This window comes from Pleurodeles waltl, chromosome 3_1 (genome assembly GCF_031143425.1).
Source record: "Pleurodeles waltl isolate 20211129_DDA chromosome 3_1, aPleWal1.hap1.20221129, whole genome shotgun sequence".
Classification (NCBI taxonomy): Eukaryota; Metazoa; Chordata; class Amphibia; order Caudata; family Salamandridae; genus Pleurodeles; species Pleurodeles waltl.
The window spans coordinates 72,284,127-72,307,662 of record NC_090440.1 but is presented as its reverse complement, the minus strand read 5'-3'; the positions used below and the strand labels follow the sequence as shown (position 1 = coordinate 72,307,662).

General features: G+C 43.2%; 2 protein-coding genes across 2 annotated transcripts in view; both read left to right on the top strand.

Annotated features, from left to right (window-relative positions):
* LDLRAD3 (low density lipoprotein receptor class A domain containing 3) overlaps positions 1-23,536 on the top strand; it is a 367,623-nt gene that overhangs the window by 28,381 nt on the left and 315,706 nt on the right. The window lies entirely within an intron of this gene.
* The window catches only part of LOC138283762 (E3 SUMO-protein ligase KIAA1586-like), a 36,763-nt gene continuing 18,263 nt past the window's right edge, over positions 5,037-23,536 (top strand). Inside the window, exon 1 of the mRNA XM_069221828.1 lies at positions 5,037-5,202. The gene's annotated coding sequence lies outside the window, so the exon portion shown is untranslated. The remainder of the gene's footprint in view (positions 5,203-23,536) is intronic.

Sequence of the window (23,536 nt, the reverse complement as noted above, 5' to 3'; positions counted from 1 at the left end):
TCTAGTGGAAAGTTGGCACTGTTTTTCAGTCATTGGTGAATGCAGGACAGAGGGTACTTGATAACCTACCCACCATACCTGCCCTAATGATGTAAATGGTGACTGAAATGTGTATGAAGTAGCTAAGGAGAGACTTTGCAGACAATACTCAGAAGAAACAAGTGTAAAACACAACTTTTTGCAAGAAAGAGAGTGACAGAACTGTTTCTGCTTTGCGTGTTCTTGCCTCTTCCTGCGAATTAGAAAATTCTGTTGATATATATCGAGACCAGTTGTTATGCAATTGCTTTTCGAAGGAAATGCAAGAGGTTATAACTTGTAAAAGTCCTACTTTCACATAAGTTATTGATGTGGCTAAAAGCATAGAAAGATTCATCATTTGCCACAAGCTTTGTCTGGGCATGAAGGTTTATCTCCCATTGCTTTTATTTCTGATAAAAGTTAGGGCTATGCTGTCAATACCAGAGTTAATCGTACTAAAAAGGGGCAGTTGATTTGTTTCCTTTGTGGTTCCCATCCTAGCAGCAATATTTCTTACCCTGCAATCAATAGAAAATGCAATGCCTGTCTGAAAATGTGACATTTTCAGGCTATGTGTAAAGCAAGTGGTTATAAGATAAGTAGTGTAGACGTTAATCGTGCAGATGTTCGGGATTGTAATACTCAGTTCAGTAATGTTTTATCAACGGTTGATACTAAATGTGACAAGGATCTCACGAAAATCAAGGGGCAGTAATTCAAGCTAAAGTGGATGGAAAGTCTATTCTGGTTATGACAGATTTGAGGGCATCGATAACGGTTTTAGCAAACACAACATTTTGAAACATTGGCCAAGACAATTTAAGTGGGAAAGACCTGATGTTAACCCAAAGACATCTGGGTTATTTGATACTGATTTGGTGGGTTACTTTGACATTTGTTTAGAATGTTTGAGAAGAAGTACTTGCACAAAGATGTATGTGGGCATCAAGGGGTGTGACATAATGAGTTGGAAGGATTTGGCAAAGTTAGGTATTCTTGAGGCCAGGACATAATGAACCCATTAATCTTAGAGATTTGCCCTTTTTTGCCACAGAAACAAGGGCGGACATTTTCCAGTCAGTGGTTGAAAAATGTCCTAATGTGTTCAGGAATGATGTAAGTTCTGTAAAAGGATTTGAACATTGTAGAAAAAAATACCTGTCCTGTTATTCACAAAGTTAGGCCCACATATTCCTCTGAGTGGGTTTCATCTGTAGTTTTAACTAGGGAAAAAACTGGTGATTTACGGTTGGGTGCGATCATTGAATAAAAATAATATTGTATACGGCCATCACCCTCCCCAAAATGTTGGTCAGTATTGGAGAGACAAAACAGATTGCTTCGAGTGAGGAATCTCGATCTTACGACTTTTACTACATCTCATGGTGCTTAGAAGTATTTAATACTACTTTTTGGCCTGGCATCAGCTGCCAGCATGTTCCAAAAAAAGATGCCTGCATTGTAGGGAGACTTAGACTGTGTCCAAACCTTCCAAGACGATATTTTGATTTACACCAAAGATAGAGCCTAACATATTGAGATTCTGGAAAGGTGATTGACCATCTTAATGGAAAGATCAATGACTATAAGACCTGAAAAATGCATGCTCCTAGTTCAAGAAGTTGATTATTTGGGTCATACCAGACCTGCAGAAGGGAATAAACCTTGGAAGTGACTAATGCTCCTTAGGATCTCTTTTTGCAGAACGTTTTTATATCAGGGAAGATGGCCACAACATAACCAGCTTACGAGAGAGTTGCAATGTTTTGTACAAGTTTCACCAGAGCTCACTTGTGAAAATGACATTTGTTTCAGGCAGGGTTTATTTGTCCCACCACAATGTCTTGGTGAATGTATTACTAAAGTGGCCATGAAGGACATCACAGGTGTTCTGCTCCTTGCAAAAGGTTATGGCAGTTTTATTGGTGACAAAAAATGTATGATCAGTTCAGATCTCTAATTGATATTTGTCCTCAATGCATTGTCTCGGACAAGCACTGGAAAACCAAAGAGAAGCCTTTGTTTGCTGTTCATTTGCCTGATGGTCCTTGGGACAAAGTAGGTTTTGATTTTTCAGCTCCCTTTCAATTGCTTTGTTACAAAAATAGTGTTTTGATTGTGCTAATTGATTATTTTTCTTAATGGATTTATTTTACTTTTGTAGATTCTCCCTGTCCTAAAAATGTGATCAGGTTTTAGAGGTCTTTTTTTTTTTTCTTCCTCAAAGTCCACCCAAGGATGTTGTAACAGACAATGTTCGCATTTCACTTCCTGAGATTTGCAACATTTTTTTAAGTTACATAATATCAAACATCTTCTGGTGATTCTGTACAGGCAAAAGGTTTGGTTGAGAGGGCTAACCGTATTCTGAATGATGGGATGCAAACAACTATTGCTTCGGGTTTGAAGATTTTTACATTTTTGAAAGGGTGAGTGTGGGCATATCTCAAGCCACTCCTTCCATTTCTATTTCAAGTTTAGCTGTACATATCTCAACTTTAAGTTGTTCACAAGTGGAGAAGGGTTACACGGACGTTAAAAATATGAGTGAGAAAGTTTCTCAGAAACAGATCTTACAAAAAAAAAACACTTTGATGCTAGAAAATATGTAAACAAAATGTTTGCTTTCTTTATGGGTTCTAAATCAAGATACCTAATAATGTCAGAAAAGGGGAGACAATGGGGGTCATTACGACCTTGCCGGTCTTTTTGCAAGACCGCCGAGGGACCGCCGTGCGGAAGACCGCCTGTACAGGCGGTTTGCCGCTCGGCGTATTATGACTGTTGGCTGCTCTCCATCGTTATTTCGACGGAGAGCCGCCAACAGCCATACTTGCGGGCGGCGGGGAAGTGGAGGTTGCTCCACCTCCACCGCCACGCCAACAGAACACCGCCCAGCGAATCACATCCTGTGATTCGCCGTGGCGGTGTTCTATTGGCAGTGTGGTGTTGGCGGAGCTGCCCCCATGGCTCCTGTCCACTCCCGGAGGATCGACGGACCAGGTAAGTCGATCGTCCGTTAGGGGAGGGGGGTGTTTGTGTGCGTGCATGGAGGTGTGCGTGTGTGTATGTAGAGGGGGTGTGTGAGTGCGTGTATGCTTGCGGGGGTGTTGTGTGTATGGGAATGAGTGCGTGTATGGCTGTGGGTATGTCTGTATGGATGTGTCCGTGTATGCTTGAATGTGGGTGTGCGTGTCTGACTGTGTGTGTGGATGTAGGCATGTATGTTGGGGTGTGTGCGTGTGTTGGTGGTGCCTGCATGCGTGTCGGGTGTGTGAATAATGTTATGTTGGGGGGGTGGGGAGGGGGGCCCTGCCACCTTTGGGGGGGTGGCAGGGGGTGTAGGGGAGGGAGTTGGGGTGGGGGAGACCCCTATCAGTGCCAGGAAAGGAATTCCCTGGCACTGATAGTGCTTACCGCCATGGATTTCATGGCGGTTGAAACCGCTGGAAATCCACGGCGGTAAACCGGGTCCAAATACCGCCGGCGGTATACTGACGGCCGCCGGGCTGGAGACCCAGGTCTCCAGCCCGGCGGGTGGGACGGAGAACCGGCGGATGACCATGTCGGTAACCGCCATGGTCATAATACACCAAGGTAAGACCGCCAGCCTGTTGGCGGTCTTACCGCCGGTTCTCCGCCATCCGCCAGGGTTGTAATGACCCCCCAAATCTTCTCTTCCTGCTGAAATACTGATGTTGAGTAAGAGTTCTGTTTTGCTATCAGGTGGGTGGTGGTTGAATAAAAACCGGTTAGTTTCAATTTCTCATACTCCGGGAGTATGTGTATTAGTAAAATTGTCAGTGGTTCAATGTTATCAACTGATAATTACATTTTGGATGATGATAAACCTCGTAGCAAGGATGTTAACCTTGGTACTGCAACTGACCCTGGTTCTATGGCTTGTTAAGGCTTGGCTGGAAATCAAATCATGGATACTGTTCAAGTTGCTGTTACAAGTTTGTCAGGGTCTTCTTCTGATGGGAATTGTGTCACTGATGCTTGTCAGATTTCTTCACAATGTCACGTACAATCAAACTCATTGCCAAACTATTAGATTTATTTATTTTTTGCATCATGAGGACGTGGAGCTACGTAGTACGGTATATAGTATTTAACCATCCATTTAATCTTTAATATTAGAATGTGTATTTGGAAAGTGTGGGGTTCCGGTCACTCCAAAGTAACCTTGTAGGCAGCATTCCCCCGCTTGCTGCTGAGGTGACCAGTGCTCTCTGCACGCTCCTGTGTCTTATTGCAGTAATAAACTTCTAGAACTGCTGGACCCAACTCTTCCGTGTTCTTCCTCTCCTCCCACAACGCTACAGCAACATAGGTAAAGGCATTTATAAGGGCGTGTTCTTTAGTAAGAAGTGACAAGGTTGGGTACGGAGAATTAGGGATAACGAGCATAGAAAATTATTTCGGCCGCATTTTTCGGGCACTCAGTTGTATTTTGATCATTGATATCTCGGTAATTTGCAATTGTAAAAGACTCGTTCCATAAAGGAAATTAAAGCCTGAACAAAAACGTGGCAGTGGGCTTTAAAAGCCGGTTGTTTACTCAGGATGCTGTGGGAGCACTAGGGGCTTGTAAGATAAATCCTTGAGAGAGCAATCGTGGGCTTACTCGCTGCATTGCGTGAGCAGGCCCGGTCCCTGCTGGTACTTTATAGGCATACCCGAGGAACTGCTGCGGACACTTGGCACTGACGGAAGAGTCGCAGAAAAGAGCCCAGACATCTTTTTAAACACTGCTGCACAAACGAAGACATCGAGGAAAGGGGCGCCCTGGGCACCTGCACCCTACGAGGCACAAAAACAAGCTGGCACCAGGATGTGGTCCTGCATGAGGTCACGTGACCATCCACAGACAGGCTCGCCGCGCTGATTGGTCCATTAGGTACAGGCAGGCTGTGCTATGTGCGACAGCCGCTGATTGGGCAGCAGGGTGGAGCTCTGGAGAACGTTTGTTTCAGCGTTTCTGCTTCGCCCTTGAAGGGAAGGAGCCGGACAAAGGTTTGCGTGAGAGCCTCTGATTGGTCCCTCGTTGTTGCGTGAACTCCGTCTGTCCCCCAATCCGCGGCCTCCTTACATGTCGCGCTCCAGGCAGCCCAGGCACTTGGAGTGTATTACGGTTGTGCCATGTCGGAGGGTCCCCCGGGCTGCCGGGTGCAATAGGTGAGTATCGGAAACTGGCGGTGAGGATAGTGGGCGGAGTGCGGGGATAGCAGACATCCTTATGCCGCGGGACAAGGGTTTGCAGGGCGAGCCCCCGGAGCCAGGGCTCTTGGGGTCCACTGAGGAGGGCCTGAGTCTTTTGTTAGGCCTCTGCACAGACCGAGGGCCCCCCGTTTAAGGGGTGCAGTTCCTTGGGGTGTATCCGGAGAGGGCGGTCATGGGAGGTTAACGCAGCCAGCTTCATTTCCAAGTGGGAAGGGGGCTGTAGGGAAGAAAATCCTCCTGTCTGGGTGGGGGTCTCTGCAGGAAGTGCCTTGAGGTTTGACTAATTGTCGGGCTGTAGGAAGGGCCGTATCTTGAGAGAACGTAGTGCATTCATAGGGAAGCATCTTGTCTGCGTCGTGGGTGCAAAAGAAGCCTGCAGATTTATTGATCTTGATTGCGTTAAAAGACCGGTATGTGTGAGCATCATCCTGTCTGTTTGGGAGTATGTTTTTTTTTTTTGTTGCTTCATGGGTTGTCAGGTAATTTGTTTCTCCGTTTGAACCGTTTATTGGGCTTTTTACAGGCGGGACAAGTTCCCGAGGCGATCCCATACTCATCTGGTCATAAGTGTCCCCTGAGTGCGTGGTTGAAGTAGGTGTTGCTTGTAGTTTGACTCGTCTGGAAACAGTTGGGTGAAGCGCTTGAGAGTTTGACTACATAATGCAATTCTGGTTTCTTGAAATTTTGCTTTAAATTAGCATATTGTGTTGTGGAGAGTGTAAGAATGGTCGCAATCATACTTTAGGGTAAGCTATCATACGTAGAAACCGATATTGATGAGCGTAAACTGGTCCATAATGCATGAACCCCGCGAGTACTAGTAAAAAAAAAAGTCATACATTATATAGTGTGGCACAGTGAAACCAACAGTGGAGTATTATGTGGAGGCTCTTTAGTAGCAACTGTACCAAAACCCTTTGTAGCCACTACCAAGCAATGGCAGGCGTGCGGTATGTTGTCCACTCAGGATGGAATGGGTGAACCTCACTGGAAATTGACTAATAGTCAGAGATCGGTTTTGTTGTGCCAAATGTGGGTGGAGACAAGTCGGTTGGCCTTTTCGCATTCAAAGCGATTGCTTATTATCTTTGGTGTTCTAGGTACTGTACTCCATAGTCTACAGGCCTTTGCAGAGAATAATAACCCTCCCCATCCTGTTCAAGGTTCCTATGAAAGGAGGAACGATCAGGGGTAGTTCCATTCCTGAACTAATTTTCCTTCTTTGGGTGTTAAGCTTAAGTATGGCCAACACATAGAGCTTTCAATGAGTTTTTTTCTTTACATTCGCAGCCAATGCAGAACCTCAAGAGCAGGTCCGATACAGTGTTGTTTGTTTACATTATGAACTTGTCTAGCCGTGACATTCAGGTTTTATTGAACTTTTTTGCTTATGCGTTTTATGAACTTAAGATAAAGCTCATTAGCATAGTTAAAGCATGACAGCACTAGGAATGCCACCGCCTCATCCCTGTAGGGTAAGCCCCGGTATCGATAGACATGTTCTAGTGTTCTAATAATGGCGAATGCACTTGAGTTTCCATTGTTGACCTGATTTTGGATTCACGGTAGGCTTTTATTATCATGCCCACATTTTTTTAAAGATTTCTGTTATGTTGGTGGTGCTGCTCCAGTCTCCAGGTAGTTGAGGCACATACTTTTCTATAATCCACAGGTTAAAATGTATGTAGAAAGTATCGATAAGAATAAAGAGTGGGCATAGATATAATTTTAATTAGAAAAGTGGTTCTCTTTCTGATTTTGGGGGATGTGTACCCTTAGTAAAAATGGTGTTGTACAGTAAGGAGACGTGCCCCATGGTCTGTCTGTGTGTGGTAGGTCTAAGTTCAGTATCGGAGAAAATCCGAGTTCTAAGTGAGCGCTACTTTTTCCAATTAACTTGACCAAACATTGTCCGTTTGATAAAACGCCTGTTACTTGTCAAGTCCGCATGAAAGGCTTTTTCTTCAGAACTTTTTTAATAGGACGTTTTCATTTATTGCCGAGTTGTATTAGTACTGTGGGTGAATTTTGCTTTTGCGAAATTACACTAATTATTCAATCTGCAGAGCTGTGTTTTGCACTATATTTGAGTCCTCTCGTCTTTTTTCAACACTGATGAATTTATACGAGCATCGCGAATAGCAGTTTGCGTTCTGATGGGCCTGTATGTTGGCTGTCATTACTTAAGTAAATTGTGCACGTAATTATGCAAGGGGTGTAATGGCAAAATGATGTGAATGTCGCATAATAAGCGCCACTCCCAATTCTTAAAAGTACACAAACCACGACGGATAATTTACATTTCATCCAAACCTAAAGTATGTGGCTTACAAGGATACATTAACGATTGCTGTGGCTAGACTATATTTGGTAGTTGCGTGTCAGCGGCTAACCAAACAATGCTGACAGTTCTGATTTGAACGTTTTTGGTCTTTACGGAAACAATTTGATGGAGCAAATATTTGGCTGTGTAGAAACATCCACAAAATTAGTGCAGCTTTGTCAATCGGTGTGTTACGGTTGTGAAACTGCTTTTGTTAGAAGGTGGGTCTCAATATCGTTAGCTTTTTCAGGTCGATGTTTTTCTATACAGTTTTACATTTGTTAATAATGGTTTGTATATATTTTTTTTGTGCAATCCTGTTTTTGTAATTTTTTGCCTTGATATGAAGCATCAGAAACGTGCTGTCCGTATTGATTTTATTTTTTATTTTTGGTGCTTTAGTGTGTGCTTTGTAGAGTGTGTATTGTCACGGTATCTGTTCCTTTTCTGGTAATGCTTTTTTCTTCCTATTTTTCGAAGCTACTGGTTTTTCTTTTTTTGTAGTTTGTCCGAATTGAGTGAACCGGTCTTCTGACGTAGCATCTGGTGTTGCAAAACTCTTGTGGAGCTGCTTTGTTGAACAGCTGGGTTCCCAAAGAGAAAAATGAATGTGTTCAGTGGCTATGTTTTCAGGAGTTCTGACTGGAAGAAGGCGATGTAAAAGCTCTTTCGGGTTAAGTGGCAATGAGTTTGGTGGTTCTAGTGACTGTGTCACAGTAAGGTTCATGTTGACAATGGTGATGTGATGATTACTCCAGATGATTGAGTTAGTTTTTTTTTTTTTTTTACTTTTTTGACAGAGATAATGTTTTGAAGGGGCCAGGGTTGCATCTGGGGTATGGCCTGCATCATGCTTCTAAGTTGACAGTAATTTAGGAATTCAAAGGTTGTAAGGAGTATGGTGAAGATCATATTTTCAAGCTAACTGGGATGCAAACTAACCGAGGATGCATAGGTTTGGTGGTCAATTGTGCTGTTCTATATACAGCCCAGAAAGGCCTTATGGAAGACTGCTTTGTGGTGAGGCTGTCCGGTGATCCTGCATTATTCCTTCCCATCTGAAAGAAAGACGTTGATCACGGTGAAAGACAAACGATCTACTGAGGGAATGGACTGGACGCTTATTTAAATCACACTACACTTTGATTCCTATGTGGGACATAGTCCTGTTTTTGTCTGAGGATTCATGCAGGAAACTGCAACCTGTGTTTTTTAGGTATGCCGTTGGACAAAACCATTTTGTTTTTTAATTTAAAAATATATATTTATACTCGGGGGGGGGGGGGGGAGGTCAATGGAATTATTTAGGAGTGGGCCAAATTATGCTATTTCGCTAAATTATGCAGCATTAAAAAAATATAGATGCAGCGTAATACTGCAAATTTTTTGATAGTATTACTTCATTATTTTTTCATTTTTTACACTTGTTAACAATATCTAGGCACAGGTTGCTCCTAATTCGCACTAGTTTAACACCCAAATAAAGCAACAGAAAGGTGACCTGTCAACCTTTGTGAAGGGCTGTCCACTACATGGCAACATGTTGCTGCGTTTTTAGTAACGTTTGAATAATTTGAGCGAGAAACAATTTTTTTAGTAAAAAAATATGCAGATTATGCAGCAAATGGTGGATTATGAGGCAAAGGCAGCAAATTTGTAATTATGTGGAAAACCTCAGGGGCTTCATAATTCTACTGGCCCTGTGCGCGTGTGTGTGTATGTATGTGTGTGTGTGTGTGTGTGTGTGTGTATATATATATATAATGTTCGATGGCATGTGTAGCTGCAGATACACATGCTGTGCACATCCCGCCATCTAGTGTTGGGCTCGGAGTGTTACAAGTTGTTTTTCTTCGAAGAAGTCTTTTTCGAGTCACGAGATCGAGGGACTCCTCCCCTTTCGGCTCCATCTTAGATTGTTTTCTTTCCGCCATCGGGTTCGGACGTGTTCCTTTTCGCTCTGCGTCTCGGTTCGGAAAGTTAGTAAAAATCTCGGAAAATTTGCCGGTATTGTTTGCTTTCGGTATCAGGCTAGTTACAACAGATCGACACCGATTTCAGAAGAGCTCCGGTGGCCCTTCGGGGTTTTCGATTCCCCGGCGGGGCCTGGTCGGCCCGACCACGTGCGTCTTCAAGACTAATGGAACGGACCCCATTCCGCTTCTGCCCCGCATGTCACAACAAGTATCCTTATACTGATCAGCATCTGGTCTGTAATTTGTGTTTGTCTCCAGAACACAAAGAGGATACTTGTGAGGCCTGTCGAGCGTTTCGGTCGAGGAAGACGTTAAGAGACCGAAGAGCAAGAAGACTACAAATGGCGTCGGCGCCGACAGGACAATGACACTTGGAGGAAGAGGAAGAAACCTTCTCCATCGCGGATTCGGACTCGGACGAGGTCGATCCCGAACAGACGCCGAAAACCGTGAGTAAAACGTCACAACACAAAACTCACGGAAAAACCGATAAAGCCCAGGGGACGCCACCGCCAGCAGGCCATGGCTTAACCCAAAAAATAGGTGACCGACCATCGGCACTGAAAAAGGGCATGCATGTGTCGAAATCATCCGACTCCGGTCGAGATACCGGCACAGAGCAGACTCGACCCTGAGACACCGGGTCAGAGCAAGTTTGACACCGAGAGGGCGGCACCGAAATGAGTCGGCATCGAGAGATCAGTACACCGAAAATTAAAAAAGTGTATTCAGAGCCGAAAAAGACTGCCGAAAAAGTTTCCATACCGAAACATCCAGCCTCGGGACCGAAATCGAGTTCCTACACCGAGGAACAGGGCCTGTCCTCACAGATGCAAGGACACAGATTCGGACAGGAACTAGAGGCAGTGGAGCCGGATTACACTCAAAGAAGGCTCCACATTCAAAAGGACACAGGGAAGATCAGTACTCTCCCTACAATACAAAGGAAAAGAAGACTTGCCTTCTAAGAGATAGACAAGCAGCCACAGGCTAAGGTGACAAGACAAGTGACTCCACCACCATCTCCACAACGTTCACCACAACTATCACCAGTAGCCACTCCACTAATGATGCAGTCCCCAACTCACACAGGGATGAGTCAGGATGATCCCGACGCATGGGATCTTTATGATGCGCCTATATCTGATAACAGTCCCGACTGTTATCCAGCGAGACCGTCACCACCTGAGGACAACACTGCCTACACACAGGTGGTGGCAAGAGCAGCTGCGTTTCATAATGTCACTCTGCACGCAGAACCTATAGAGGATGACTTTCTCTTTAATACGCTGTCATCTACACATAGCCAGTACCAGAGTCTCCCTATGTTACCAGGAATGCTCAAACACTCCAAACAAGATTTTCAGTAGCCTGTGAAGGGCAGGGCCATGACTCCAAGGGTGGAGAAAAAATACAAAGCGCCACCAACAGACCCTGTGTACATCACACAGCAATTAACACCAGACTCAGTGGTAGTAGGGGCAGCTCGTAAAAGGGCGAACTCCCACACCTCAGGAGATGCCCCACCTCCAGGCAAAGAAAGTCGCAAGTTCGACGCTGCGGGGAAAAGGGTTGCGGCACAGGCAGCCAACCAATGGCGCATTGCCAACTCACAGGCATTGCTGGCGAGATATGATAGGGCTCATTGGGACAAAATGCAACATTTCATAGAACACCTGCCCAAAGAGTTCCAAAAAAGAGCACAAGTGGTGGAGGAAGGCCAGAGTATCTCGAACAATCAGATACGTTCAGCAATGGATGCAGCAGACACAGCTGCTAGGACTGTAAATACAGCAGTGACCATACGAAGGCACACATGGCTAAGAACCTCAGGATTCAAGACGGAAATACAACAAGCAGTCCTGAATATGCCTTTTAACGGACAGCAGTTGTTTGGGCCGGAAGTGGACACTGCCATAGAAAAACTTAAAAATGACACCGATACGGCCAAAGCCATGGGCGCACTCTACTCCCCACAGAGCAGAGGCACATTTCGGAAAACACATTTTCGAGGGGGGTTTCGGGGACAGAGCACAGAACCCGAACCCTCACAAACAAGACCCACTTATCAAAGTCCATATCAGCAGGGAAGTTTTAGGGGACAATACAGAGGAGGACAGTTCCCAAAGAGTAGAGGGAAGTTCCAGAGCCCCAAAACTCCACAAAATAAACAGTGACTTCAACGTCACAAATCCCCAACACATGACACCAGTTTCTACAACAACTGGGAAGAAATAACAACAGACACGTGGGGCCTAGCCATTATCCAGCATGGTTATTGCATGGAATTTCTTCAATTCCCTCCAAATGTCCCACCGAAAACACACATGTCCAAACAACACATGGATCTCTTACAACTGGAGGTCCAAGCGTTGTTGCAAAAAGAGGCAATAGAGCTAGTACCAATTCATCAGAAAGGAACAGGAGTTTACTCCTTGTACTTTCTCATACCCAAAAAAGACGAGACTCTAAGACCTATACTAGATCTCAGAACATATACATCAAATCAGATCACTTTCACATGGTGACACTGCAAGACGTGATCCCATTGCTCAAACAACAAGACTACATGACAACACTAGACCTCAAGGATGCGTATTTCCATATACCTATACACCCTTCCCACAGAAAGTACTTAAGGTTTGTAATCCAAGGGGTACATTACCAGTTCAAAGTGTTGCCATTCGGGATAACAACAGCGCCAAGAGTTTTTACAAAATGCCTGGCTGTGGTGGCAGCTCATATCAGAAGGCAGCAAATACATGTGTTCCCATACCTAGACGATTGGTTAATCAAAACCAATACGCAAGAACAATGTTCACAACACACAAAGTATGTTATAGAAACCCTTCACAAGCTAGGTTTCTCACTCAACTACAACAAATCACACCTACAGCCGTGTCAGATACAACAATATTTAGGAGTAACAATCAACACAACAGAAGGGATTGCCACTCCAAGTCCACAAAGGGTACAGGCATTTCAGAACGTAATACAACCCATGCACCCAAATCAAAATGTACAGGTAAAATTAGTGATGAAACTACTAAGCATGATGTCCTCATGCATAGCCATTGTCCCAAACGCAAGATTGCAAATGCGGCCCTTACAACAGTGCCTAGCATCACAATGGTCACAAGCACAGGGTCAACTTCAAGATCTAGTGTTGATAGACCGCCAAACATACACCTCGCTTAAATGGTGGAACACTATAAATTTAAACAAAGGGCGGCCTTTTCAAGACCCAGTGCCTCAATACGTAATCACAACGGATGCCTCCATGATAGGGTGGGGAGCACACTTCAACCAACACAGCGTCCAAGGACAATGGGACACTCAGCAGAGACAGTTTCACATAAATCACTTAGAACTCCTAGCAGTATTTCTAGCGGTGAAAACATTTCAACCTATAATAACCCACAAACATATTCTTGTCAAAACAGACAACATGACAACGATGTATTATCTGAACAAACAGGGAGGAACACACTCGACACAGTTGTGTCTCTTGGCACAGAAAATATGACATTGGGCAATTCACAACCACATTCGTCTAATAGCGCAGTTCATTCCTGGAATTCAAAACCAGTTAGCAGACAATCTCTCTCGGGATCATCAACAGATCCACGAATGGGAAATTCATCCCCAAATACTAAAGACTTACTTCCAAAGGTGGGGAACACCGCAAATAGACCTATTTGCAGCAAAAGAAAACGCAAAATGCCAAAACTTCGCATCCAGGTACCCACAGGCTCACTCTCAGGGCAATGCATTATGGATGAATTGGTCAGGTATATTTGCTTATGCTTTTCCCCCTCTCCCACTCCTTCCATATCTAGTAAACAAATTGAGTCAAAACAAACTCAAACTCATACTAATAGCACCAACTTGGGCACGACAACCTTGGTACACAACACTACTAGACTTCTCAGTAGTGCCCCATATCAAACTACCAAACAGACCAGATCTGTTAACTCAACACAAACAACAGATCAGACACCCAATCCATCATCGCTGAATCTAGCAATTTGGCTCCTGAAGTCTTAGAATTCGGGCATCTAGACCTTACACAAGAATGTATGGAGGTCATAAAACAAGCTAGAAAACCAACCACAAGACATTGCTATGCAAATAAGTGGAAAAGATTTGTTTATTACTGCCATAATAATCACATTCAACCATTACACATATCTGCTAAAGACATCGTAAGTTACCTACTACACTTACAAAAATCAAAGTTAGCTTTTTCATCCACAAAAATACATCTCACCGCAATTTCAGCTTATCTGCAAATTACGCACTCAACTTCATTATTCAGGGTCCCAGTCATAAAAGCATTTATGGAGGGTCTGAAAAGAATTATCCCACCAAGAACACCACCAGTTCCTTCGTGGAATCTCAACATTGTCTTAACACGACTTATGGGTCCACCTTTTGAACCCATGCACTCATGTGAGATACAGTACTTAACATGGAAAGTAGCATTTCTGATAGCTATCACATCTCTCAGAAGAGTAAGTGAAATACAAGCATTTACTATACAAGAACCCTTTATTCAGATACATAAACATAAAGTAGTTCTACGAACAAATCCTAAACTCTTACCTAAGATCATATCACTGTTCTACTTAAATCAAACAGTGGAACTCCCAGTATTCTTTCCAGAACCAGATTCTGTAGCTGAGAGAACATTATATACATTAGACATTAAAAGGGAACTAATGTACTACATAGATAGAACAGAACAAATTCGCAAAACAACTGTTTGTTGCATTCCAAAAACCTCATACAGGGAATCCAATATCCAAACAAGGCATTGCCAGATGGATAGTTAAATGTATTCAAACCTGTTATATAAAAGCAAAAAGAGAACTGCCTATTACACCAAAGGCACACTCAACTAGAAAGAAAGGTGCTACCATGGCCTTTCTAGGAAACATACCAATGACTGAAATCTGTAAGGCAGCCACATGGTCTACGCCTCATATATTTACCAAGCATTACTGCGTGGATGTGTTAACAACACTGCAAGCCACAGTAGGACAAGCAGTATTACGGACTTTATTTCAAACAACTTCAACTCCTACAGCCTGAACCACTGCTTTTGGGGAGATAACTGCTTACTAGTCTATGCACAGCATGTGTATCTGCAGCTACACATGCCATCGAACGGAAAATGTCACTTACCCAGTGTACATCTGTTCGTGGCATGAGACGCTACAGATTCACATGCGCCCTCCCACCTCCCCGGGAGCCTGTAGCCGTTTTAAGTTGAGAAAAAATTAGACTTGTACATTTGTAAATTTGTAAATATAACACTTTTAAACACATTATGTATTTACTCCATTGCATGGGCACTGTTACTAGATACACAACTCCTACCTCACCCTCTGCGGGGAAAACAATCTAAGATGGAGTCGACGCCCATGCGCAATGGAGCCGAAAGGGGAGGAGTCCCTCGATCTCGTGACTCGAAAAAGACTTCTTCGAAGAAAAACAACTTGTAACACTCCGAGCCCAACACTAGATGGCGGGATATGCACAGCATGTGAATCTGCAGCGTCTCATGCCACGAACAGATGTACACTGGGTAAGTGACATTTTCTATACATACATACATACATACATACATACATACATACATACATACATACATACAGTTTGCATTCTTCATACATATGTCTGCTATACTGTCATTCACATTTTGTTCCACCCACTGTAGCATACAGAAATGGGACACAGGGTCAGTCTACTTCAGCCATTGGCTTACCTGACAGAGTGACTACATTCTGCGTTTACCCAATTTATTCATCTGCCCAATAAGTAGTCCTCATCAGTGCCATGGGCTGGTGGAGTATGTCCTTTTACACTAAAAATATTTCATTGTTTTGGAGATGTTTGTTTTACTTGGGCAAAGGCCTGACAGCTCCCCCAATAATGCTGCCTGTGTGTCATGGATCTGCATACAAAAAAAAACACAAACAAAATAAGCATTGGCAAAGCCAACACCAGGCCTTTTGGCTTTGAAAGTACTTGGTTTGGGGTGGCGGGCGGCCCACTATCTAGCATACCTGTCAGGAATGCTATCCTATGTATATTGAATGGGTAAAAAGTTGAGTTCACGAAGCACAAAACTATATGACAGAGGGTGCACACAATGCCTGCAGGAAGGACCACATGGTTTGTATTAGAAGGGATATCTGCAAGAGCCACCATTATGTTGGTTCTGAGGGAGTGTGTGTGAATGGGTTTCCTGTAGGTAGGGCTGCCATGTTTGTGTTTAGAGATGGTATTGGTTACTTGAAAGAAATTCCATATTGTATTTATGGAAGTCAGGTAGAAGCACAGGCATCTTGCTCATATACTACCTTCATCTTGTTTTTGAAGTGGGAGCGGAGGAAAGACAGCCTGTAGGTAGGGCTATCCTGCTAGCTTTGGGTAGTGGGTATTTGGAGGGTTATCTTGTTTCTGTTGTAAGGGGGGAGAGTTACCCATCCAGACATCACCCTTCAAGCTGTATTGAAAGAAATGTTGTGTTAGTGTGAGTAAAGCTATGTAGTTTTGGTGGTTGGAGGAAGTAGGGTGATTGTAGGTAATGTCTTAGATTAATATTAGATTCTTTACTTATTATTTTCCCTTTATTGCATAGCTTAAAACCACTTCTTACAGTTGATGTGAATAACAGAAGTTACTTTTACCCAGTGTAATACAACTCAATGTATCGGCTTTGGAAGAATGAATGGCTTAATCAGCTTACTTGGGATTTGAAGTTTTGAGAATTGGAGTAGCGCTCGCTGATCCACAGAGCCATCTTATTATCCGACAGGCACATCCTCCTTGTATTGGGAACAGTGGTGTTGGTTCCAATGTGTGTGGGTTCAAGCACACAAAATAATTTATCCTGAGAGTTTGAGGAGGCATTGAGAACCTACAAGAGGACCATCTTTTGTTATGGTATGGGCACAGGATTGAGAAATGCATTGGGTCCCAACCATGGCACTTGTGCAAATGGAATAAGACTACTGTCATGATGTGTTATATGGTGGATTGAAAAACAGTCATTCCATTGACGGCATGAGACTGGGAACATGCCCCTTGGGTAATTGAGTGACAGGCATGGCACTGAGAGAATTGTGAGGGTGTGATCGCATTCTTGGCTAAACTGAATCCCAGTGTTTGACTTCCATAGTGTAAGGAAGTCATATTGTCGCTCAAAACAGCCAATACAAAGCCCCTCTTGGTAAGAAAGCGATGTGCGACCCATACTGAAGAAGTAGTGTGACAGACATAAATAGTTTGATTCAAAAGAACACAAGGCGGTCGAGTTTCTAGAGCTGGCAAGGGGTTTATGATTATGATACAAATAGGGTCAGATGAGATCTAGGGAAGAGATCACAAATAGGGTCAGATGAGATCTGGGGGAAGAGATTAGGATGAGCTTGATTGGGCGTGTCTAATTAGTGGTGTGAGGGGAGAGTAGTGGATGAGTACAAGAATAGGAAAAGCAGGAGTATGCCTTGCTTCATCTAGGCAGGGATATCTTGGAGAAGACTGGATGCAAAGCTATTGGCAGGGAGGGCGAATGGACAAGTGTGGTGCAAGTTGAGGAGTCATTATATGATTTGAACAATCTTAGCACATGTCCGCACTGGGATGTGAGCTTTTGGAAGTAAGTGAATTTTACTTGGTATAAGGCTGGGGTGTGGGCTTCCTTGTTGGTCAGTGAATGCACACGTTTTCCTCCTCTTGAGGAATTTGCATGTACGGCACTGCACAAAATTTCCTAACTCCAAGTTGCATGTGATTTTCTACAGGGACTGTTGACACAGAACTGATTCAAATCAGGGTCTGTTCTGATGGACAGGTTTGTAATGCACAATGCTCACTCCTTTAAGTATATTGTGGGTCTGACCCAGATCAGTAATTTAAGTGGGTAGTATTGCCCCCAAAGATCAAATGGTGCCCTCTTGATGCCAACTCTCAGAAGTTGAGTTAATTTGGAGCCCACTGTTCTACCACCTATTTTTAGGTCAAGCGCGCAAGCGCTTTGACCTGTTGTAATTTATCTGTGGGCTTTTAACCACACTCATCACTATCACTCGTTCATGGACTTGCTTTTCAAAAATCATTTTTTATAATTGGTAGATGCTTTACGTTTGTCCCTCCTTGAGTCGGTTTTGTTACCGCCTTGGACACCGACCCTGTTACATGGGTAATTGCACTTTAGTCACTGTTTGACTGCGAGCAAACTTCTTTTTCCTTTTGTGTCTCTCCTTCGCGCGTGCTCATGGCGGCCGTGGCGCTTTGAATCGGCTCTCATGTCAGCTGTTTTACTTTTCATTTCAGGTCGAAATACCTAATCTGAACAATGCCCCTACTTACATTGGGCTTTGGGTTCAGACCATTGCTTATCATTGGTTCTTTCTTGTCAAACTTACTTTCTTTAATCTTATTTGATGGCTTTCCTTCCCCATCTTCTATTTGTCCCTTTCCTGGGGGATAGCTTCCTTACTGTACTTTTGATTAGATTATTTATATCCTTCCAGTGCTTTTGCTTTTAGCATTCCATGGGAATGCATGTGTTTTCCCTCACATACCCATTTCCTGAAGTATCCGTATTCCTTGTCCATTGCTTTTCTCCTCACTCCTCCCAATCGCATTTTTTTTTATTTTGTTGTTGTAATACTCTCATCCCCTCCAAAGAGTGCTTTGTGAATAAATGCAAATATATATGTGTCTGTGTGTGTGTATATATATATGTATATATACATATATATATACACACACACAGACACACACTTTTTTAAGCTCATTTATTTTTTATTTTTATGTTGGCAATCCTAGCGGCTTGTCAAACATAGTTTCACAAAAAAACATGCATAGCCGTGCAATAAACATCGAAAAAGCCAAAAGTTTGAACGTCAATGCCAGACCTATTGGCTTTGCCAAAACTAGTATTTTTTATTTTTTTTTATTTCAGTTTTTGCTGCAATTTGCTACTTGCTGGCTTGTTTTTCTAAATATACTTTAGCGTACAATTTTTATGTTTTTGTTTTTCCCTTATTATTTCCTGCATAACGACTGGTGCGCAGTATCCTATCTAGACTAACAATATTTTGGTGGGTCTTTATTCATACTTTGTCGGAGACATGGTCCAGCTGCAGTAGGACATGTTCTGCCGCTTCCGTGACTCTCCTTCCCTCAGCAACTTTTTGGCGTATCCAGACTTGTCTGTACCTGCTCAAATCAATGGATGTTATTACTCGATGGTGCTCAATTATTGGAACTCTGACTCCAAGTCTGAGGCGCTTCTTCCTGGACTTAACCAAAAGGTCAGTCGATTACGCACTGATCGCTTTGCAGGAGGCCAAGCAATCGATTTATCTTTCTGGTGTAGGCAAAGGAAGTGTATCTACTCTTTAAATGCTATCAACAGCTGTCCCCCATCTTTTACATTCTGGAAATCGCCTCATTTTGGATCACAACTTTTTACTTGCAAGTTGGCTCGCTAGGAATGGCTTGCTGCTGACATCTGTTCATGTTCAAACCCCGCAAGGAAGACCTGACCTTCCAGCCTTCTGAAGTCTGGAAATTAATAACCGTTACAATGAGTAGTAGTAGCATCTATTATTTTTTAGTGCTTAGTACATCCTGGAGCCGTATGGTGGAAAGACAATTTATCACTGTATATTGCCAGATCACGCTCTTAAAATGGAATGGAGGCCGTATTCCTGGTATGTTGTTTAAATCCCAGAGCATAGATTTTTGCACTTTTTCGGCTTAATTTCTTCATGGATAGCGAAAATCTGTGGGTGGGCCGTGCTTCTTAAAAAAACTGTGCTGACCTCTTACACTATGGGTGTCTTTAAGTTCCCCTGCACTGCTTTCCTTGGCATTCTCCATGGAACCCACTGGTTTCAGAAGGGGGGTTCTTTTCACAAAAGTGTTCCGTGGGTTAATTTACTTGCTTCAGAACAGTGTTTACAAATTTGTAGATCTAAATTACTTCAAACTGGTTTTTATGCAAGCCTGTTTTACATGCGTGGCAGTGAATGAAAGATGTGGGAGGATAATATCGCAAGCAGCCAATCCAAACCAGTCAGTTGGACCTGATTTTGGAATGAGCAAGGTCTTATTTTCTCTTCTGACTCCACAGTCGCCATTGATGGTTCTTAATTTGTCTGTGAGAATATTCCAGAGCTTGCCTGCCTGTACAGAGAAAGAACTTTCACATAGGCAAGTGTGTTTTTTGATGGGAGTATAATTGGGGTCATCCTTGATTTTCCTTGATTTAAATTTCTTTTTTGAGTGTGCAGCCTAAATTTGAATTGTAAAAAGGTTGGTATAGTGCCATGAAGTGCCCTGAAGGTTGTCCTTTTTAGGTCTTGGCTAGACAGTTCATGCTCTGTCTGTTCAAAACATTTTGTTTGCAGTTAGTGGCTACAGCCCCCCCCCATAGGCTTACCATTTGTTAGCTTCAACATCACTTGCATATCCTTCACTCCCCGTTTGTCAGGGCATGCCTGCATCATGCATCTTATGTCTGGCCCTCTCTTAGAGCGTGGACCAAGTACTTGTGTCCATCCACTGCTCCCGTTTTTGGAGCTACTTTTTTATTTATGTTCAACCACTCCATATGAGAGCTTGTGTTTTCAGTCGCTCCTCTCACCTCCCACCTGCCCCTATTTGTGTTGCTTTATTTCCTCCTATCATGTTTTTTTTTTTTTCCCCCTTCTCATCACCTACCTGGTTCTTTTTTTAACATCCCCTGCCCCCTCACTCATGTTCAGCTTTTACCCTGTCCATGTCCTTTCTACTTCTGGCCCCTTCTGTGTTGTCTGCGGCCGTTTACTGCTCACAAAAAGCCATGTCTTGAGGTGCTTTCAGAAAGTTAGGAGGTCCTGGGTTTTGCGTAGGTTGGTGAGGAGGGAGTTCGAGGTCTTGGCGGCGAGGTGGGAGAAGTATTTGCCGCCTGAGGTGGTGCGTTGGATGTGGGGAACTGTGGCAAGGGCGAGGTCAGCGGAGCGGAGAAGTCGAGTAGGTGTGTGGAAGTTAACTCGTTCGTTAAGGTAGGCTGGTCCAGTGTCGTGGAGGGAATTGTGAGCGAAGATGATCCTTTTTGCTGATGGGCAGCCAGTGTAGGGAGATGTGTTTGTGGCAGGGGAGGTTGAGGATGAGACGTGCGGCTGCGTTCTGGATTCGCTGCAGTTTTTTCTGGAGCTTGGCTGTGGTACCAGCGTAGAGGGAGTTGCCGTAGTCCAGTCTGCTGCTGATGAGGGCATGGGTGACCATTTTTCATGTTTTAAATGGAATCCATTTGAAAGTCTTCCGTAACATGCGAAGGTTGTTGAAGCAGGAGGACGATATGGTGTTGATTTGCTGGGCCATGGAGAGAGATGAGTCTAAGATGGTGCAGAGCTTGCGTGCATGGGTGTTGGGGGTGGTCCGAGGGCAGTTGGCCACCAGGAGTCGTCCCATGCTGTCTTGTTGGGGCCAAAGATGATGATTTCGGTGGTAGGGTTCCTGGTGAGGGAGATGATGAGCTGGGTGTCCTCTGCGTAAGATGTGATCCCACCTGTTTAGTTTAAGGACTTTGCTTGCTGCTGTGTCCTGGCTCTTGTTGCTTACAGATTAATTTATTAGAGAGCTCCATGTGGAGGCCACTTGTATAATTCAGATCGGATATCACAAGAAGGAGTGATGCCTATAATCTGTGAGAGTGAGAACATGTTGAAGTAATCTCAATTTATAGAATGAGTCTTTTACCGATGTATTGATTTGTGATTGAAGTGAGGGATTCAACACCATGACCAAACCAAGGTTTTATTACTTCACTCAACATAGTAGTCGGAAAACCTATTTCAATGGGTTAAGATCATCAGTCGTTAGGATTTTGCTGTGATCGTCAGCTATTTCCTTTTTGGACTAGTTTTAATTTTAGGTGGGTCTCTAGCATCCATTGATCCACATCCATTAGACAATTGCCGAATCCAGTTGTCTTGACTTTACAAGGCTGTTACAGTTCTAAAAGTATCCGTGTTAATATCAGCTCTGTCGGTCTTCAGTTAACTAAAAAGAAAAAAAAATACTTTTGTCATACTTTGTTCCAAAAGACTTGTAATTGCCCTTCAAAGATCAGTGTGTAAATAAGTAAAGTGACACTTGTCGCTCGTACTGCCATATGCTGCTGAAATCGAGCCCGCCCGTTAACTTCAATAATGTCTGCTCCATGCTCCTAAATTGGAAGGGAAATGTGCTTTCAGCGTTCATTAATGGGAGGCTTGTCAGAGTGAGGAATGTTTATAGATTCTGAAGTGGGAGAGGGGAACTTTGATGTATTTTCATATCACTAGAGCTAGATAGGACCAACGTCCCAAGTGGTAATTAAGAGCTGAGTTCAAACCCCTTTGTCCTGTTGGCAATCTGCGGTGTTGAGATTCATGCATCAGCAATAGCAACAAAATCTCCGGGGCAGCAAAATTGATGACCTTTTCTTTTAACTTTGTTTTTTGAGGTTCTCACTGATAGAGAAGGGAGATACACTATAAAGGCAAACATTGGGGACGACCCCTAACCCGGACAAGAATAGTTTTTTGCAAAAGACTGGACTAGTTTTGCTGGAGGGGTCTGGATTCTGGCAGGGGACTTTAATCTTGTGGCCAATGGGTTTCTACATGGGAATACCTCATCAGTGAGTCATGAGGGGTCTTTCTCAGAAGAACAAGGCGATCCGAAGTTGTATTTATAGAGAACCAGTGGCCGCACAGCCTAGGATTATTCCTTTTACTTAATAATAGGCTGTCCCAACTCCAGAATGAACAATTCTTGTGTCCATATATCTTGGGAGAAGGATGGTCAGTAAAGAGGCAGAAATTGGAATGATCATGGTTTTACATCGCCCACAATATTGGTGGAGGAGCTTTCAATCCCCCTTAAGAAGGATGGGTGGAGTTTGGGAAAGTATTTGTTACCTAATACCCTAACTAGAGCAGATATTTCTAAGGCTTATTGAGTAGTTGATTGTGAGAACAATGATACACTGGATCCCCCTAAAGAGATCTTGTGGGATATAATAAAGGTAGGAATCAGGAAAGTTGATGGCATTGTGGCTGCAGCCAAGATGGATTGAGCTCCACTATAATCTTGCTTTGAATTAGAACAAAAACGACAGAAGCAAAACACAAGAGTTCCAGATTTAGAACTGCCTTGACTGCAATTAATTGCAATAAGGGGTCAGTTGTGAGTATTGCTGGTTAACAAGTCTAAATGGTAAAATACAAAAGGATAGATTTCTTCAGATCTACTTGGCCCTGCGGAACTCGGTGTAAGAGACCAGCAACCTAACCACTCTATAAGTTACAATGCTAACACGAGTCTTAAAGAATATCATTGTTTCAGTATTTGTAAAACAATCAGTCCATTTGAAAGGATACTTGTAAACATTAGTATTACCATAAAACAATGCAGAAATACATTTGCCCTATAGATCTATTTTACATAGTTTCTTTCTTGATTTATCTCACTCACAGACCTATTCCTAAAGTTATCAAGTTATAAAAAGCATAGACCAGCCAATACGTGATTTGCGAATTGATGCTTCTTCAGAGCTCTTGTGGGATTATTAATGCGTGAGGAAAGGATATAGCTACAGTTCCAAATAGTAGTGAATTCCTACATTTTATTCATATAGTAAAATCTGTATATTTTCTGATCTTCTAGTAATGGGGTTGCATAACGTCTCTGGACCATTTGCTAATTTAGAATGTGTTGCCTATAATCCTCTACAATTGGGAAAATTAAGACCACACATTTTACAGATACCCGAGTGTTTAAATTAAATCTATCATGCAAGGCCCCTCTTAGATTCTCTGTATCACCAGCCATCCGGTCGACAATTGCAAAAAGTTGTAAAGCTGTTGAAGTAAGTGCTTTCAAAAGATTAGTGTAATGATTTTGGTGGAAGTTGGCTGGAGGATAGGCTCCATGTTCA